Raw genomic sequence first — 17,662 nt, 5'->3', positions numbered from 1 at the left:
TTTTATACTAAAAACTTATTTTTTGTACATCGAATTTTTTTATTATTCTACTGTGGAAACTGCAATTACTGTAATAGGCACTTTAATTGCAACTGATATAGATAGTGACTACTATTATGCTCACAATTCCCATGTTTTACACGACAGAACAAGCACAGCTTTTCTTTAACTAATGAGTGAAATTTAGTTTTCACCAACGAGCAGTAAAGTGGAAAGAAAATCGGCAAGACATCGGGACTAGGCGCTGTTACGATGCAAACTTAAAACTAGCAGTTGTTCGTTATGCGAAGAGAACGTCGAATAGAGAAGCTTTCAAAAGGTATGGTTCAAGCAGTGCTTTGTGTCCAATGCCCTGCACGGTAGTAGCAAGGACAAAGTCAGCGTGACGAAAATAGTGACTGTGCTGAAACAAATACGCGGTGGCCAAATTAACTGTGATATCGGTGTAGATCGGTATGTCTACGTAACTTACATAGAAAATAAAAAAATGCGGTTAACAGTGACCATATTGTGAGTAGTTTTCTAAGTGGTTAATGCGACATAAATGGTCCTATACTTACTTTTTCTCTTCCTCCTCCCCCCCCCCCCCCCCTCAAAGATTAATGTTGCGGCTTATATTCGGGTCACTGCGGAAGTTACGGTAGTCGTTGGTACCACTGTCAACCGATAGAGGGATGCTGGGTTCGAATTCTGTTAAATACTGTACATTTTATATGATTAAAAGGTCTGGAAGAAGAACACCCTGCATCGCGAGACATCGTGAGAAGCTTCTTGAATGAACAAACAGCGATATTGACACCCAACCTACTAATTGGTGTCAAATCGGAAGGCTTTCACTAAGCTCTGATCCTCGTGAAAATTTATTTAGAGCCTGTTACGCACTGCTGTGGTCAACTGTAGGTGCGACGGTGACTCCTAATGACACAAGGCACTCGTGCCACCAAAGACGTAATTCGATCAGTACAGTAACAGTTCTCGACCGTAGTGTTCGGTATTCTCACAGAACCAGAGAGCACACGCTGCCGGTGGACGCAATGCCGATCAGCGGCCGACAGCCGAAGATGCCAGGCGAGTCCGCTGCGGTGCGTGCACGCGGACATACCTGTGCGTAAGGCGATGCGTGCGGCGGTCCGGCCGAAAATAGCCGCGCGCGGCGCTGCCCGGGAGGCGCTGTGCCCGGCTGCTGCTGCTGCTGCTGTTGCTGTTGCTGTTCCTCGGCGCGGCGAGGGCCCCACTGGCGGCCAACAGTCAACAGGGGCGCCACCACCGCCACCGCCGCCGCCGCCGCAGCCGCAGCCGGCGGAGGTAAATTTAGGCCCCCCACCCCCCGCTCCGCCGCCGGCTGCCACACACGCACAGGCGTTGCATTTTTTTGCCCGACCTCCGTACTGTGCTGCCGCGATCGCTGACAAAGAAAACGACCCGCGCGGTCCTAAAAGAAGACGGCTTACTCGTGGATTCTGTTCTTGTGTTCCTCGCCCAACGCCGCAAACCAACTGCACTGTTCATGTCTCACCAGTCTAGTTCCATTTCCAAACAGATCCTGGAAATAAATGACTCTCCCTATTCGCGTTTGCTTACAGCGCCAAAATTTCACAAAAAATAACAATAACTCACAAACTTATTTCTCTAATTTGTTACATTTCAAGCAAGACAGGTCCCGCAACGAACGAGATGAAGTTCTTCCGAGTTCAGTAACTGTCTGTTGATGGCGGTGTGTCGGACCTGAGCAGACATTTCAGTCTGTGTGTCATCAAATTTTAATGCGTGCTGAAATGCTAAGGCGTAGAGTTGCGCTCTACCAAAACTACAATTCGGTAGTTGTGGTATACAACATAAATGACTTAGGATTGCCGGTAGCATTGGTAGGGAAAGAAACATAAATGAATGTATACGAGAGAAACTGGAAACTCGTGACTTACCTTTGGTCTTTCTCTTTGTTTCGTTGTTTGTTTTGCGCACAATTAGAACCGCACATCACCAGTGTTGTCCATTGTGTGCATTACAGAAAATAAACTGCATTTTATTAGTAAAAAAAGCAAGCCTAATTTAAGCGAAAGGAAAACACCCAAGATTGGCGAGCTTTTACAGAAGCTCGAAATTTAGCGTAGACTTCAATGCGAGATGCGTATAATAGTTTCCACAACGAAACTATGTATCGGCACCTGGCAGAAAATCCAAAAAGATTCTGGTCATATGTAAAGTATGCTAACGGCAAGACACAATCAAAGCCTTCTCTGCGCGATAGCTATGGAAATACAGTCGAAGACGATGCTGCTTAAACGGAGTTATTAAACACATCCTTCCGAAATTCCTTCACCAAAGAGTATGAAGTAAATATTCCAGAATTCGAACCTATAACATCTGACAACATGAGTAACTTAGAATCAGATATCCTCGGAGTAGTGAAGAAACGCAAATCTTCTGGTTCAGATAGCATACAAATTAGGTTCATTCAGAGTATGATGACGCAATAGCTCCATATTTAACAATCATGTAAAACCGATCGCTCGACGAAAGATGCACACCCAAAAACTGGAAAGCTGCACAGGTCACGCCAGTATTCAAGAAAGGCAATAGGAGTAATCCATTAAATTACGAGCCCATATCATTAACATCCATATGCAGTAGGACTTTGGAAGATATATTTTGTTCGAACATTAAGAATTACCTCGAAGAGAACGGTCTATTGATACATTGTCAACACAGATTCAGAACACATTGTTCATGTGAAATGCAACTAGCTCTTTATTCACACGAAGTGTTGAGTGCTGTCGAGAAAGGATTTCAAATTGATTCCGTATTTCTAGATTTCCAGAAGGCTTTTGACAACGTGCCTCACAAGTGGCTTGTAATCAAATTACGCCCTCACGGAATATCGTTTCACTTATGCGACTGGATTCGTGATTTCCTGTCAGAGCGGTCACACTTCGTAGTAACTGACGGAAAGTAATCGCGTAAAACGGAAGTGGTTTCTGGCTTTCCCAAGGTAGTATTATAGGCCCCCTGTTGCTCCTTATCTACATAAAAGATTTAGGAGACAATCTGAGCAGCCCTCTTAGGTTGTTTGCAGATGATGCTGTCCTTCATCGTCTAGTGAAGTCGTCAGAACATCAAAACCAATTGCAAAACGATTTAGATAAAATATCTGTATGGTGATAAAATTGGCAACTCACCCCACATAATGAAAAGTTTCAGGTCATCGACATGAGTGCTCAAAGGAATCCGTTAAACATCGGTTACACAAATCTAAAGACTAGATAGGATTAATGGGATACGTCGAGAAATTTTAGAGAAGGGCAGCACGTTTCCTACTATCGAAAAGTAGGGTAGAGAGCGTCATAGACATGATACTTTGGGATGGACAGCACTATAACAAAGGCGTTTCTCATTGCTAGAGGATATTCTTACGAAATTTCAAACATCAGCTTTCTCTTTCGAATGCGAAAGTATTTCGTTGACCCGACCTACATAGGGAGAAATGAACATAACAATATAATAATAGAAATCAGAGCTCGCACAGAAAGATATAGGTGTTCTTTTTTTCCGCGCGCGATTCGAGAGTGAAATAACAGAGAATTATTGCGAAGGTGGTTCGATGAACCCTCTGCCAGGCACTTAACCTTTCTGTTGAGGTAATTTAGTTTTCTAGCGCTGTATGATACATCTGCATTGTTTTCTTTATTTTTACTACAACATCCCTTTGTTTCACGTTACAAATAATCAATTTTCGAATAAAACCAAAATTAAATATTGACAGTTTCAACTTCGCTATAAATGCTGATTACTTTTAAGTAACAGATATAAGGATAACTACGTAGAGTAAAAATGTTCTGTACGTTAGGTGGTCCTTTATATAGTATATCCTCACTCAGTTTCTAGGCGGTACACAGCTTCCGATTTTTAAGGGAGTCTAGTAAGATACAGATCGCGTATATAAAGAAAGGGGTCGTTTTGAGGTAACGCAAGATACGTATGCAACACATCCGTCGTATGGGTAGTACAGGTACGACCTTAACTGACCAAAGTTACCAGGAAAACTACCGGACTCTATGCTTACTTGTGACAGTCTGCGGTAGCCTACAACAGTCTTACAATTCTAATAAGGCATTCAACATATGGAGCGTCAGCTTATAGTACTGTATCTAACAGGTAAACTTTAACAAAAGGAGTTCTCGATTACTAAATATTTCAGCAGGTGCGTTCCTAAGTTCCGTGTTTAGACTTTTCTTGTTTATGACTTATGTGAATGGCTTGCCTACTACTCTACCATGCCAATCTGTTTTTTATGATCCCCCCCCCGCCGGTAGAGCTGAGTGGTCAGCGCGACGGAATGTTAACCATAAGGGCAGGGGTTCGATTCCCGGCTGCGTCGGAAATTTTCTCCGCTTAGAGACTGGGTGTTGTGTCGTCTCAAATCATCATCATTTCATCCTCATCGACTCGCACCCGACGAACTGTCTACCCGACGGGAGGCCCTAGTAACACAACACTTACATCTTTTCTTTATGCTGACGATAATACTCTCACTAGAATGAAAATGAGTAAAGAGAAGTTAATGGAAACGGAGAAAATGATCTTGCAGTATCCAGTACCAGGTCAAAGATAACTAATTAGCTTCAAATGAAGATGAAACTGAAGATACAATCTTATTTGCATCTTACGCAACTTTGACACTGATTGTATGTGCTTGGGTAGCTCAGTAGGTTGCCGGCACGGTGGTTCAGCGTGTTCGGTCGGAGGGCTGCAATAAACAAAGTGAGTAAAGGAATCAACGATCAAATTGAATGGATGTCATGTGACGTCCACTCACACCAAACGTAACGAACAGTAACGAACAAAATGAATAGAAGCAAAAAAAAAAAAAAAAGGTCGTATCTAGACATATCAGGGGTCCCATAACACTCCAGCTAGCGCCACAACATTACAGAGCCTCTACCAGCTTGAACAGTCGCCTGCTGACATGCAGAGTCCATGGTTTCATGAGGTAGTCTCCATATCCATACACGTTCATCCGGTCGATAGAGTTTGAAACGAGACTTGTCCGACCAGGCAGCATGTTTCCAGTCATCAACAGTCCAATGTCGGTACTGACAAGCCCAGCTGAGGCGTAAAGCTTTGTGCCGTGGAGTCAAGCTCATGTTGATGATGTTCCGTTGCATGGTTCGCACGCTGACACTTGTTGATGGCCCAGAGTTGAAATCTGCAGCAATTTGCGGAAGGGTTGCACTTCTGTCACGTTGAACGATTCTCTTCAGTCGTCGTTGGTCCTGTTCCTGGAAGATCTATTTCCAGCCGCAGCGACGTCGGAGTTTTGTTGTTTTACCGGATTCCTGATATTCACGGTCCACTCATCAAATGGTCGTACGGGAAAATCCCCACTTTATCGCTACCTCGGAGATGCTGTGTCTCATCGCTCGTGCACCGCCTATAACACCACGTTCAAAGTTACTTACTTCGAATCGAGAACAGCTGCCAACATGAGTAACGTAGAAGTAAATATACTGGGGGTAGTGTAGCAACTTAAATCACTTAATAAAAGCAAGGCTTCTGGTCCGGACTGTATACCAATTAGGTTCCTTTCGGAGCATGCTGATGCATTAGCTCCATACTTAACACACATATACAACCCTTCGCTCGACGAAAGATCCGTACCCAAAGACTGGAAAGTTGTACAGGTCACACCAATATTCAAGAAAGGTAGTAGGAGTAATCCACTAAATTACAGGCCCATATCATTAACGTCGATATGCAGCAGGATTTTAGAACATATATTGTGTTCGAACATTATGAATTATCTCGAAGAAAACGGTCTATTGACAAACAGTCAACATGGGTTTAGAAAACATCGTTCCTGTGAAACACAATTAGCTCCTTATTCACATAAAGTGTTGAGTGCTATTAACAAGGGATTTCACATGGATTCGGTATTTTTGGATTTCCGGAAGACTTTTGACACTGTACCACACAAGAGGCTCGTAGTGAAATTGTGTGCTTATGGAATATCGTCTCAGTTATGTGACTGGATTTGTGATTTCCTGTCAGATAGGTCATAGTTGCCGCGCGGGATTAGCCGAGAGTTCTATGGCGCTGCAGTCATGGACTGTGCGGCTGTTCCCAGCGGAGGTTCGAGTCCTCCCTCGGGCATGGGTGTGTGTGTTTGTCCTTAGGATAATTTAGGTTAAGTAGTGTGTAAGCTTAGGGACTGATGACCTTAGCAGATAAGTCCCATAAGATTTCACACACATTTGAACATTTTTTTGGTCACAGTTCGTAGTAATTCACGGAAAGTCATCCAGTAAAACAGAAGTGAATTCTGGCGTTCCCCAAGGTATTTTTATAGGCCCTTTGATGTTCCTTATCTATATACACGATTTGGGAGACAATCTGAGCAGCCGTCTTCGGTTGTTTGCAGATGACGCTGGCGTTTATCGACTAATAAAGTCATCAGAAGATCAAGTTGTTGTTGTTGTTGTTGTGGTCTTCATGCCAGAGACTGGTTTGATGCAGCTCTCCATGCTACTCTATCCTGTGCAAGGTTCTTCATCTCCCAGTACCTACTGCAACCTACATCGTTCTGAATCTGTTTAGTGTATTCATCTCTTGGTCGCCCTCTACGATTTTTACCCGCCACGCTGCCCTCCAATACTTAATTGGTGATCCCATGATGCCTCAGAATATGCCCTACCAACCGATCCCTTTTTCTAGTCAAGTTGTGATACAAATTTCTCTTCTCTCCAATTCTATTCAATGCCTCCTCATTAATCATGTGATCTACCCATCTAATCTTCAGCATTCTTCTGTAGCACCACATTTTAAAAGCTTCTATTCTCTTCTTGTCTAAACTATTTGTCGTCCATGTTTCACTTCCATACATGGTTATACTCCAAACAAATACTTTCAGCAACGACTTCCTGACACTTAAATCGATACGTCGATGTTAACAAATTTCTCTTCTTCAGAAACGCTTTCCTTGCCATTGCCAGTCTACATTTTATATCCTCTCTACTTCGACCATCATCAGTTATTTTTCTCCCCAAATAGCAAAACTCATTTACTACTTTAAGTGTCTCATTTCCTAACCTAATTCCCGCAGCATCACCCGATTTAATTCGACTACATTCCATTATCCTCGTTTTGCTTTTGGTGACGTTCATCTTATATCCTCCTTTCAAGACACTGTCCATTCCTTTCAGCTGCTCTTCCAGGTGCTTTGCTGTGTCTGACAGACTTACAATGTAATCGGCGAACCTCAAAGTTTTTATTTCTTCTCCATGGATTTTAATTCCGAATTTTCCTTTTGTTTCCTTTAGTGCTTGCTCAATATACAGATTGAATAACATCGGGGAGAGGCTACAACACTGTCTCACTCCCTTCCCTGCCACTGCTTCCCTTTCATGCCCCTCGACTCTTGTGACTGCCATCTGGTTTGTGTACAAATTGTAAATAGACTTTCGCTCCCTGTATTTTACCCCTGCCACCTTCAGAATTTGAAAGAGTGTATTCCACTCAACATTGTCGAAAGCTTTCTCTAAGTCTACAAATGCTAGAAACGTAGGTTTGCCTTTCCTTAATCTATTTTCTAAGATAAGTCGTAGGGTCAGTATTGCCTCACGTGTTCCAACATTTCTACGAAATCCAAACTGATCTTCCCCGAGGTTGGCTTCTACCAGTTTTTCCATTCGTCTGATAAGAATTTGTGTTAGTATTTCGCAGCCGTGGCTTATTAAACTGATAGTTCGGTAATTTTCACATCTGTCAACACCTGCTTTCTTTGGGATTGGAATTCTTCTTGAACTCGCAGGGTATTTCGCCTGTCTCGTAAATCTTGCTCACTAGATGGTAGAGTTTTGTGAGGTCTGTCTCTCCCAAGGCTGTCAGTAGTTATAGTGGAATGTTGTCTACTCCCGGGGCCTTGTTTCGACTTAGGTCTTTCAGTGCTCTGTCAAACTCTTCACGCAGTATCATATCTCCTATTTCATCTTCATCTACATTCTCTTCCATTTCTATAATATTGTCCTCAAGAACATCGCCCTTGTATTGACTCTCTATATGCTCCTTCCACCTTTCTGCTTTCTCTTCTTTGCTTAGAACTGGGTTTCCATCTGAGCTCTTGATATTCATGCAAGTGGTTCTCTTTTCTCCAAAGGTCTCTTTAATTTTCCTGTAGGCAGTATATATCTTACCCCAAGTGTATCTAAAAGCCGTAAATTCAACTAAATACCTAGGTATTACAATTACGAACAACTTAAATTGGAAGGAACACATAGAAAATGTTGTGGGGAAGGCTAACCATAGACTGCGTTTTATTGGCAGGACACTTAGAAAATGTAACAGATCTACTAAGGAGACTGCCTATACTACGCTTGTCATCCTCTTTTAGAATACTGCTGCGCGGTGTGGATCCTTACCAGACAGGACTGACGGAGTACATCGAAAAAGTTCAAAGAAAGGCCGCACGGTTTGTACTATCGCGAAATATGGGAGAGTGTGTCACAGAAATGATACAGGATTTGGGCTGGACATCATTAAAAGAAAAGCGTTTTTCGTTGCGACGGAATCTTCTCACGAAATTCCAATAACGAACTTCCTCCTCCGAATGTGAAAATATTTTGTTGTCACCGACCTACATAGGTAGGAACGATCATCACGATAAAATAAGGGAAATAAGATCACGTACGGAAAGATATAGGTGTTCGTTCTTTCCGCGCGCGCTATACGAGATTGGAATAATAGAGAATTGTGAAGGTGGTTCGATGAACCCTCTGCCAGGCACTTACATGTGATTTGCAGAGTATCCATGTAGATGTAGATGTACTTAAATCTTGATAGCCTGGCATTGTAGGAGCAGTAACCGATCTAACAGCTGCGTCAGACACATGTTGTCTTATATACGCATTACCGACCGCAGCGCTTTATTCTGCCTGTTTACGTATCTCTGTATTTGAATACGGATGCCTAAACCATTTTATTTTCCGCTTCAGTATGTACGAGTAGGTAGAAGGAAAGATAGTAGAAGACAGACAGAATAGAGATATTTTAATGAAACAGCTTTTTTTACGTGCCCTTTACCCCGCATCTTCGTGGTTTCGGCATTGTTAATTATCGGATTGAGCAATGTTAATGGTCGCCATAAATATTTGCAAATCTGTGGGTGAGGCGGGCCGTGGGTACTATCCGGTGTTCACTACTCAGATGTGGGAAAACTCCTGAAAACCACATCCACACCGGTCCTCGTCGTTAATTCACCAGACGGATTCGGGGGCCGGCGCTGCCATACTAATCCCACAGTGGTGTGCTAACACGCGCGGCTCTCTCTGGGAGGGGGGAATGTAATCTAATAGTAACAGTAATACTAATAAAATATAGTAATCCCTATAATAATTTGCTTACATCAGCACTTAGTACGTTGCTTTAGCATAACTTCCAAGAAATAAAGTATCTGAAAAGCACTAGTCCAAAAATTCGAGAAGTTCACGTGTACTGAAACTGATTTCAGAACTACACTATAATACCAGTACTATCCCATAACTGTGACAATGCCAGCTGATAATATAAAATCCAAATATGCACTCACCACTATCAGTGTTTGATTTAGCACTACGATTACAGGCCGGCATGCTATGGCTATGTGAGTGTCTAAATGAGAGGAATGCTATTTCTTTTGGCCATTTCCATCTACATTCGAGAAAGATTAGTTAGTTTCTTATTAGTTGAGGGACTAAAACTGTGTGCCGGACCGAGGCTCGAACTCGGGACCTTTCCCTTTCGCGCGAAAGTGCTCTACCGACGGTAGGTACGGTCTGCCTGTGAATGGGTGCCTTTATGTGGCTGGTATTACACTGAGGCGACAAAAGTCATAGAATACCTCTTAATATCGTGTCCGGTATAGTACTGCAACTCTACATGGCATGGACTCAACAAATCGTTGGAAGTCCTCTCTAGAAATATTGAGCCATGCTGCCTCTATAGTCCACAATTACGAAAGTGATTTTGTGCAAGACCTCATCTCTCGATTATGTCCCTTAAATGTTCGGTGGGATTCATTTCGGTCGATCTGGGTGGCCAGATCATTCCCTCGAACTGTCCAAAACGTTCTTCAAATAAATCGCGAATAATAACATGAAATTACATCATTGTTGGGAGGGATGAAGTCCAAGATGGCTGCAATTGGGCTCCATGTACCCGAAGACAACTACTTCCAGTCAACGGTCGGTTCAGTTGGACCAGAGGACCCAGTCCATTCCATATAAATACAGCCCACACCATTATGGAGCCACTACCAGTTTGCACAGTGCCTTGTTGACAGCCTGGGTCCATAGCTTCGTGGGGTCTGCGCCACACCTGAATCCTACCATCAGCACCTACCAACTGAAATCGGGACTCATCTGACCAGGCCACGGTTTTTCCAGTCGTCTAGGGTCCAATCGATATGGTCACGAAGCCACTAGAAGCGCTGCAGGCGAGTTGTGCTGTTAGCACAGGTACTCGTGTCGGTCGTCTGCTGCCATTGTCGTTTAACGCCAAATTTCGCTGCACTGTTCTAGCGAATACGTTCATTGTAACTTCTCACATTGATTTCTGCAGTTATTTCGCGCAGTGCTGTTCGTCTCTTAGGACTGACAACTCTACGCAAGCGCCACTGCTCTCGGTCATTCTGCATTGTCCGTGGTGAGAGGTAATGCCTGAAATGTGGTATTCTCTGCACGCTCTTGACACTGTAGTTCTCAAAATATTGAATTCCCTAAAGATTTCAGAAACTGAATGTCCCATGCGTGCAGCTCCAAGTACCATTCGGCGTTCAACCGGCCGTTGTGGCCGTGCGGTTCTATGCGCTTCAGTTCGGGACCGCGCTGCTGCTACGGTGGCGGGTTCGAATGCCGCCTCTGGCATGGATGTGTGTGATGTCCTTAGGTTAGTTAGGTTTAAGTAGCTCTAAGTCTAGGGGACTGATGACCTCAGATGTTAGTGCTTAGAGTCATTTGAACCATTTTGAACAATTCGGTGTTCAAAGTCCGTTAATTCCCATCGAGCGGGCATAATCACGTCGCTAGCCTTTTCAAGCGAATCACCTGAGAACAAATGACAGTTCCCCCAATGCACTGCACTTTTATACCTTGGGTACGCCGTACTACCGCCATCTGTATGTGCGCATATCACTATCCTATCACGTTTTTCACTTCAGTTCACGTTCAACGTGACAGAAATCGCTGCAGATTTCAGTGCTGGGCCATCAACAAGTATCAGTGTGCGAACCATTCCACAAAACATCATCGATATCGGCTTTCGGAGTCGAAGGCCCAATCGTGTACCCTTGATGGCTGCACGACACAAACCTTTACGCCTCGCCTGTGCCCATCAACACTGACATTCCGCCCCGATAGCTGAGTGGTCAGCGTGACGGATTGCCGGCCTACGGGCCCAGGTTCGATTCCCGGCTGGATCGGAGATTTTCTCAGACTGGGTGCTGTGTTGTCTTCATCATCATTTCATCCCCATCCGGCGCGCAGGTCTCCCAATGTGGCGTCGAATGTAATAAGACCTGCACCAAGGGGGCCGGACCTGCCCCGCAAGGGGCCTCCCGGCGAATGATGGCAAACGGTCATTTCCATTTCCATTAAGACCGACATTGGACTGTTGATGACTGGAAGCATGTCCCTTGGTCGGACGAGTCTCGTTTCAGGTTGTATCGAGCGGATGGACGTGTACGGTTTTGGAGACTACCTCATGAATCCATGGACCCGTGCGGGCCGGTGTAGCCGGGCGGTTCTGGGCGCTTCAGTCTGGAACCGCGTGGCCGCTACGGTCGCAGGTTCAAATCCTGCCTCGGGCATGGATGTGTGTGATGTCCTTAGATTAGTTAGGTTTAAGTAGTTCTAAGTTCTAGTGGACTGATGACCACAGATGTTAAGTCCCATAGTGCTCAGAGCCATTTGAACCATTTGAACCATGGACCCGTCATGTCAGCAGGGGTCTGTTCAAGCTGGAGGAGGCTCCGTTACGGTGTGAGGCGTGTGTAGCCGGAGTGATATGGGACTCCTGATACGTCTATAGACTATTCTGACAGGTGACACACACGTAAGCATCCTGTCTGGTCACCTGCATCCATTCATGTCCATCTTGCTTTCCGGCGGACTTGAGCAATCCCAGCAAGGCAATGTGACACCCAACACGTCCAGAAATGCTACAGAGTGGCTCCAGGAACACTCTTCGGAGTTTAAACACTTCCGGTGGCGACTAAACTCCGCAGACATGAACGTTATTGAGCATATCTAGGATGCCTTGCAACGTGCTGTTCAGAAGAGATCTCCACCTCGTCGTACCCTTATGGATTTATGGACATCCCCGCAGGTTTCGTGGTGTCATTTGCCTCCAGCACTACTTCAGACATTAGTCGAGTCCATGCCACATTGTACTGTGGCACTTGTGTGTGCTCACGGGGACCCTACACGATATTAGGTAGGTGTACCAGTTCCTTTGGCTCTTCAGTGTAGTAAACTGTTCTTTAGTGGGTTGGATGACCCTATGGCCCCCTCCCCTTCCGCTTGGCTCTGCGCCTGACCAGGAAGGTGATGTACGTATTCAGATATGTGATAGAAGGGACCTCTCTGAATTTTCAGAAAACCTAAAACTGAAAGTAACAGGGTAAGCGTCTGCTGATGTTATTCGCGCAGCCCGCCAGGTCCAGATTAACGGCAGCGGGTCTGGTAAACATTTGGGCAACTCGCCCGGCGGCCGCAGTTATCGTGTTAATCCGCTGGCTGGTCATAACGGCCCGCGCGTCACGGCTCGGCCGCGACTAGAGGGGGAATATGAAGAGGCGGGCCAGCTGCACAAAAGAAGGGGAAGGGGGAGGAGAAGGCAAGGGAAGCGGTGCTCCGTCTGACGCCGCGTGCGTCACCGGCTGCAGGGGCGTGTCTCCACGATGCCAGCGCTGAAGTCGGGCGCGGCACGAGCTCTCGATCGTTACATCGACTAAACTGTTGAATCGGAATCGATATGTATCGCCGTTTCAGGCGGACTATGCAGCCGCAGTGATTTCTTAGTAGTTCACGTGCATGTTCCCTGGTTGCACTATGCCCTACAAACGTTCAACATGAAACCACTATTCGGTCAGGCATGGATCCAAAGTTGGGCTTTAGGGGAAGGGGTCACTGTCTCTCACTTTCTGCCTCCCTCCCCTCCGAGCCCCGGATCTACGATATTTCCGAACCGGGGCAAAAACTTGATATGGCGCCCCCGCCCCAATCGAGCGTTTGAGATAGGACGTCAGAAATTGAAAAAAAAATTCGATTTTTCAAAAATATGTTCATTTTGTAGCGCACATATTTATGAAGAATTTGATATACAGGGTGGTCCATTGATCTCACGAAATAAACATCAAACGAAAAAACTACGAAGAACGAAACTCGTCTAGCTTGAAGGGGGAAACCGGATGGCGCTATGATTGGCCCACTAATCGGCGCTCCCATAGGTCAAACGGATATCAACTGCGTTTTTTAAAAATAGGAACCCCAATTTTTTATTACATATTTGTGTAGTACGTAAAGAAATATGAATGTTTTAGTTGGACCACTACGTGATACATGGCGCTGTAATAGTCACAAACGTATGTGTACGTGGTATCACGTAACATTCCGCCAGTGCGGACGGGATTTGCTTCACAATACATTACCCGTGTTAAAATGGACCGTTTACCAATTGCAGAAAAGGTCGATATCGTGTTGATGTAAGGCTTTTGTGATCAAAATGCCCAACGGGCGTGTGGTATGTATGCTGCTTGGTATCCTGGACGACATCATCCAAGTGTCCGCACCGTTCGCCGGATAGTTACGTTATTTAAGGAAACAGGAAGTGTTCAGCCAGATGTGAAACGTCAACCACGATCTGCAACAAATGATGATGCCCAAGTAGGTGTTTTAGCTGCTGTCGCGGCTAATCCGCAAGTCAGTAGCAGACAAATTGCGCGAGAATCGGGAATCTCAAAAACGTCGGTGTTGAGAATGCTACATCAACATCGATTGCACCCGTACCATATTTCTATGCACCAGGAATTGCATGGCGACGACTTTGAACGTCGTGTACAGTTCCACCACTGGGCACAAGAGAAAATACGTGACGATGAAAGATTTTTTTGCACACGTTCTATTTAGCGACGAAGCGTCATTCACCAACAGCGATTACGTAAACCGGCATAGTATGCATTATTGGGCAACGGGAAATCCACGATGGCTGCGACAAGTGGAACCTCAGCGACCTTGGCGGGTTAATGTATGGTGCGGCATTACGGGAGGAAGTATAATTGGCCCCCATTTTATCGATGGCAATCTAAATGGTGCAATGTATGATGATTTCCTACGTAATGTTCAACATATGTTACTATGAGTTGTTTCACTGCATGACAGAATGGCGATGTACTTCCAACATGATGGATGTCCGGGACATAGCTCGCGTGCGGTTGAAGCGGTATTGAATAGCATATTTCATGACAGGTGGATTGGTCGTCGAAGCACCACACCATGGTCACCGGATCTGACGTCCCCGGATTTCTTTCTGTGGGGAAAGTTGAAGGATATTTTCTATCGTGATCCACTGACAACGCCTGGCAACATGCGTCAGCGCATCGTCAATGCATGTGCGAACATTACAGAAGATGAAATACTCGCTGTTGAGAGGTATGTCGTTACACGTATTGCCAAAAGCATTGAGGTTGACGGACATAATTTTGAGCATTTACTGCAGTAATGTGGTATTTGCAGGTAATCACGCTATAATAGCATGCGTTCTCAGAAATGATAAGCTCACAAAGGTACATGTATCACATTGGAACAACCGAAATAAAATATTCAAACGTACCTACGTTCTGTATTTTAATTTACAAAAACCTACCTGTTACCAAATGTTCGTCTAAAATTGTGAGCCATATGTTTGTGACTATGACAGCGCCATCTATCACAAAGCGAGAAAAGTGGTCCAACTAAAACATTCATATTTCTTTACGTACTACATGAATATGTAATAAAAAATGGGGGATACTATTTAAAAAACGTAGTTGATATCCGTTTGACGTATGGCAGCGCCATCTAGCGGGCCAACCATAGCGCCATCTGGTTTCTTGCTTCAAGCTAGACGAGTTTCGTTCTTTGTAGTTTTTTCGTTTGACGCTTATTTGGTGAGATATTTGGCCCGGTCACGATCAATGGACCACCCTGTATGTAAAACATACATGTTCGAGGAAATGTAAGACACGTTATTTGGTCGTAAGTGTCCCAAAGTTCAATGACACGCTTCTTCACACAACATGCTTCTATCGCACGTCACTGCACTTCGCTCTACGGAATTCAAACGTATACCTTTTCCAGTGGAAGCCATCAATCCTATATTCAGGACAGTGGGAATTAAAATGTCCTGGGGTGCCTCGCCTGGTCTCAGTCGGCCGGTTTGACGTCCTATCCCCTTTAAAAAACAACACAATTGATACTGGGTGGGATTATTTGTGGCTGGAAGAATCATAACTTTTCAGAAAATTTACACTCTTTATTGGCTATTGGCTAATAACTTTCTCTTTTGTGTGACATGAAATTAAATGTAGGAAACATAAAACCAGTAAAGACAAGAGACAAGCAAGATAGTATACATTTCTTCAATCCTTAGGTCTCAGCGTTTTTTTTCCCTCTCTAATCTTGCTACAGCTTTACACGGCGTAATTTCCTTTCTACGGAAGAATCTATTATCTCATCAAAGTTCGTCATATGTTTTGCTACATCAAAACTGTGTGTGTGAATTCCTAAGGGACCAAACTGCTGAGGTCATCGGTCCCTAGACTTACACACTACCTAAACTAACTTATGCTAAGAACAACACACACACACACCCATGCCGGAGGGAGGACTCGAACCTCCGGCGGGAGGAGCCGCGCAATCCGTGACATGACGTCTCAAGCCGCGCGGCCACGAAAAATCAAAATGTCGTTACCAGATTGAGATTCACTCTGCAGCGAAGTGGTAGAGCACTAGTCCGCGAAAGGCAAAGGTCCCGAGTTCGAGTCTCTGTCTGGCACACAGTTTTAATCTGCCAGGAAGTTTCATATCAGCGCACACTCCGCTGCAGAGTGAAAATCTCTTTCTGGAAACATCCCCCAGGCTGTGGCTAAGCCATGTCTCCGAAATATCATTTCTTCCAGGAGTGCTAGTTCTGCAAGGTTCGCAGAAGAGCTTCTGTGAAGTTTGGAAGGTAGGAGACGAGGTACTGGCAGAACTGAAGCTGCGAGGACGGGTCGTGAGTTGTGCTTGGGTAGCTCAGAAGGTAGAGCACTTGCCCGCGAAAGGCAAACGTCCCGAGTTCGAGTCTCGGTCCGGCACACAGTTTTAATCTGCCAGGAAGTTTCAAAATGTCGTTGTGTAATACTGAGAAAGCTGTTAATACGAATAGTACCCAACACTGGTGTGGTTTCTTGATTTCATTACGTCCGTTTTGTCACTGTCTGCTGGAAAAAAGGAAATATGTCTTTCTAATATTGCAGCAATTGTAACGTACGATAAATAAGCGAGACTATTTTGGCTCAAATGTTCATTTTTATGTACTGCATTTACATAAATAGCACAACAGAATATAATCCACGAAGTACCAATATCAAATGTCTATTGGGCCTACTACGAGTAAAACGTTTTATGTTAGGAAATAGTTTCACATTTCATACGCTCCAGTTTCTCAAGCATGAGATAGGAAAGAAGTAGTACGAAATGTTTATATAAATTTGGAATCGTCATACTGTTCCATATAATTTGTGTGATGTCCCCGTTCCTTATCGTTCCTTGTTCTAACAAACAATCTTGTCATCACAAATGCTGTAACTATTCCTGCCATTGTCAAAACTTACTCTCCGGTTAACTTCACTAACCCTGCCACAATCACCGGTTCAGTTATCCCGCGCTTATTCTCCGGTTAGAGTTATTACGTGTTCGTACAACGCGTTTTCCGCGGTATTCTGGGAATAAAACGTAAGCGGCTGCTAACCGGGGACTTGTACGACCGGCCCTGAGTAGTGTAGCGATCTGGCAAAAACTTTATGTCAAAATTTCATTTTATTGGATACACCGAGATGACAATATGAAGGGCTTATTTCAAAAGTAGTACAAGTCCATTTTTGTTCATTTTCATATACAGAATCCTAAAGTTAAATGAGCGCTGAAAAATCTGCAGTTGAGATACCAGAAATATTCAAGCATATGGCTTCTTGCTAGAGCTGAACCTTTCTTTCTGTTTGTTTGGATCATTAATTTCAGAAGCATTGTAGGCAGAAAAGTGGAGGTAATGGACTTGTACCACTATTGAAATAAGCCCTTCATATGTACCCTTTGTTACCTGTTATTTCTGTTAGTCGTTTATTTCCACTCCGGTAGTCTAAATCTATGGATTTTCCTAATAATTATAACAACTTTTTTGAACGATTTCTTGAAGCCTTCAGCTACCATTTTCTTTATTTCCTGCACGATTGTACAATTTCGGCCTTAGGCCATTTTCAAGTATCTAAAACGTAAGTTTCATACATTGGTTATATTAGTGACACTTGTGATTTTGATGTAGAAAGAGGTCATATCTGTAGATATAGTAGGCGCATTATAGCTTACTTTACGGATGATCTTTTGGTAACAGATTATGT

The 17,662-nt window shown here is 44.2% G+C and overlaps 1 protein-coding gene across 3 annotated transcripts in view; it reads right to left on the bottom strand.

Annotated features, from left to right (window-relative positions):
* Positions 1-17,662, bottom strand: part of LOC124616764 — a 443,813-nt gene that overhangs the window by 147,274 nt on the left and 278,877 nt on the right. The window contains exon 1 of one of the 3 annotated variants that reach the window (XM_047145149.1): positions 1,103-1,209. The exons of the other annotated variants lie outside the window; for them this stretch is intronic. The gene's annotated coding sequence lies outside the window, so the exon portion shown is untranslated. Of the gene's footprint in view, positions 1-1,102; positions 1,210-17,662 lie in introns of those variants that run through there. 3 annotated transcript variants of the gene reach the window in all.

This window comes from Schistocerca americana, chromosome 5 (genome assembly GCF_021461395.2).
Source record: "Schistocerca americana isolate TAMUIC-IGC-003095 chromosome 5, iqSchAmer2.1, whole genome shotgun sequence".
In the NCBI taxonomy this organism is placed as follows: Eukaryota; Metazoa; Arthropoda; class Insecta; order Orthoptera; family Acrididae; genus Schistocerca; species Schistocerca americana.
The sequence above is the reverse complement of the archived record's forward strand: the minus strand, read 5'-3'. Positions and strand labels throughout refer to the sequence as shown.